General features: G+C 34.8%; 1 pseudogene; it reads left to right on the plus strand.

Annotated features, from left to right (window-relative positions):
* The first annotated feature begins 713 nt into the window (after positions 1-713).
* On the plus strand, positions 714-1,359 carry LOC103931818 (annotated as a pseudogene).
* Positions 1,360-3,229: the final 1,870 nt, after the last annotated feature.

The following is a 3,229-nucleotide window of genomic DNA, read 5'->3' on the forward strand; positions in this document are numbered from 1 at the left end:
ATCATTTGAATTAGTCAGATTTTTAAATTTAGTTCATTATTTAATAAACTAATAATTAAGAAAAACTAGTTAATTAAATGATGATTTTGGTATACGAGGAGTTTTTCTCCTTCCTTCCCTTGAGTTTTGCAAATTTTTCAAATGATGTGGTTGTCCACATCAGATGCCACCTAAAGTGGTATAGAAATGTAGTATAAAAATATAGTATGAATAACATTACTCTTTTTTTCTTGACAATGAGTTTTTCTTCACAATTTTGATGGTTTTTTTTTTTTTTTATATTAATGTAACTGATGTATCAGTCTGAGGTTTCATTTTTGTGTATGTGGGTGTCGAATTTTGATAAAATTCCTTCCGTTGCATGTTGAATCTGATGTTCAGCATCCACATAGTTGGAACTACGAATCGAAATTTTGTTTTCTATCATCAATGCTTGTGTAATTGCAAATGGTAACTTTTATGTTTTGCTTTCTTCAAAATAACATGAAACTAACTATCCGGAAGTTAGAATAACATCTTCGAATAGATTCAGCATTATGCATATTTAATTTAATCTTGTATAACAACCTAGTTCTTGTTCTACTTGGACGGTTTTTGTAAATGATATTTTGAACTAAAACTATGATTTTGTTATGCTCTCCAGAAATAACAACCGGTAGTTGATGCTGCTTAGGGCGAGTATTTAACATTGGTTTTCACTATAGAAAAATGCTTAATCTGGTATGGGTGTTGCTGAGCACTGTAAAAACACGTTCTTGGAACTGCAGAGGAAGAAGGCCCATCGCTATGTGGTTTTTTAAGATTGACGAGAAGAAAAAAGAGGTAGTGCCTGAAAAGACTGGAGGCACGGCCGAAAGCTACGATGATTTCACTGCTTCATTGCCTGAGAATGATTGTCGATATGCAATTTATGCCTTTGATTTTGTCACTTCACAGAATTGCCAAAAGAGCAAAATATTTTTCATTGCATGGTTAGTTTTGTTTAGAATTCTTTAGTTAAAGTTAATGTTTCTGATTCAAACTGCAGTTGACATTGTCCATCGAACTTATTGATGCTAGTGACTAATTGATGCTATGGATCTTCTTGATAATTTTGGTTCATTATGTCATATCTCATGTGAGAAATGGGGATCAACACTGATTTTTCTCTCCATTGAGCTTCTACTTCCATTTCAATTCTCATGTGATACTATTGTGCCCATTTTTCAGGTCACCTTATGTGTCATGTATCCGTGCTAAGATGCTCTATGTGACATCAAAGGACAGGTTCAGGAGGGAGTGGACGACATCCATTATGAAATCCAGGCAACTTACCCAACTGAGATGGAACTTGAAGTGCTTAGAGAACGTGCACACTGAGCAGTTATTTTAAATGGCTTTGGCAGATCAGAGAAGCTCCTAGGCTTCTTTCTGAATTTGCGCATTATATGTTCCTTGCAAAAGCTAGATGTAGTTAAATATAATCTGCACCTGGGATGGCTGATTATGGGCTCTGGCTATGATCTATGCTGGACTTCTTTATTACTATGATGCTTGTCAGGTGAAATGGATATGCTTATGGATAATGATAATTTGACCTATATTCTATAAAATAGTTATTGATACTTATTTGGGTTGTCTTTCCTTGCATTGCATTACCCCTTAGCATGGTTTTTTTGTTTTGCAAAGAATTAATTCAAAATCTGAATGGACTGGCTATAGCATTTATCACCATGAAGTTTTGGCCTTATATTACCTTTCGTCGTTCGTGATAGCTGAAAGGATCTGTTTGTTGCTAAAGAAATATGTGTTCGGGTTATTCATCTGAGAAGGATATGTCCTTTGGTATTGTTGAGTACGTTGCTTGTAATTAATCAAGCTCGAGCTTGATAAGTTTAACAAACTAGCGTAACTTGTGGCAAGATCTGTCATGTAAGAGTTGCCATCGAAGCTGAATGTCGGATGGTCAGTTTTACGCTTTCTATGTGTGTTTTATTGGACACTAGTTTAGTTCTTACAAGATTCTATGTCTTGTATTGAACCCAGTATCATTCTGTAAGCTTAGTATAATTGGCTCCTCCACGCTGTATCACATATATACCATGTCAGCAGTGCACCAGATATATACCATATCAGCAGTGTATCAGATACATACCGCATCAGTAATGTATCCGATATATAGTGTAGAAATAGGTATCGGAATTGTTGTACATGCTTCGATTTAACACACTCAAAACCTATCAGAGGGCTTTGATATGTGGCCAAAGATTCTTTGGATATTCAGGCAGAGGAAGGCAAAATGTTGGTATGAAATAGTTTGGTGATGCTTGTAGCAACACTTGAGGAAAAGAACATATTTAGGCTTGGATAGTCATCCCTTCTCGAATTCAGGATAAATTAAAGATGGAATAGGTATTGTTTTGGTTTCTCAAAAACCAATCACATTTTCTTACTCAGATGTGAGCATCTTGTGTTTTGATCCAACAAAAATTTCTAGGTGCTCCATGATACTTAGTACTCCAGGTGTTTTACCGTTAGATCTTCATTTTTATATTTTTAAATAAAGATCTATCTTGATCCAATATTTAAGGAAGATAAATTTTCTGCTTAGTCACAATATGAGACTAGATCACTCAACTTTAATTCTCCCCTTTCCTCCACCTTTGCTCATCCTTTTTTTCTCTTCGTATTTCCCTTCTATTTCTAACCGTAAATCAAAACTAATTCCTAAAATGAAATAAAAACTGATAACTAATAACAATTTCCATCAAAACATATGATTTAGGCCCAACAACATTAAACAAGGCCTAACAAAAGCTAAATCCCCTTCATTAAAGCATGTTATCTCATACTTTCTCAGTGTATTCGTGGCCACCTACACTACTAAATCAAGTTCGTAGTTGGACTTGAAATTTCATTTGGACAGGATGTGCTGATTCTTGCGGATTTTTTATTGTGGCATGAAAAAAATGTTGTGTTCCTTTAAATGAAGGAGGTCTTGGCATTCATAATTTTTCATTTTTAAACAAGGCCTTTCTGTTGAAAAAGTTTTGGGATATTTTGGTTACCTCATTTATGGCTTCACTGTTTTTTCAAGGTCAGTTTTTTAATTCTTTTGGACAGCCTTGTTCTACATACTAGAGTTCCTCCATTTGGCCCGGTATATGCCCTCTTTTTGCAGATATTTTTCATGGCTCAAAATGGGTGATAGGTATTGGTGAAAATATTAACTTTTGGCATGCGAGATGGT

Source organism: the organism of the source record quoted next, unplaced genomic scaffold (genome assembly GCF_019419815.1).
Source record: "Pyrus x bretschneideri cultivar Hongxiangsu unplaced genomic scaffold, Pyrus_bretschneideri_v1 Contig21, whole genome shotgun sequence".
Lineage (NCBI taxonomy): Eukaryota > Viridiplantae > Streptophyta > Magnoliopsida > Rosales > Rosaceae > Pyrus > Pyrus x bretschneideri.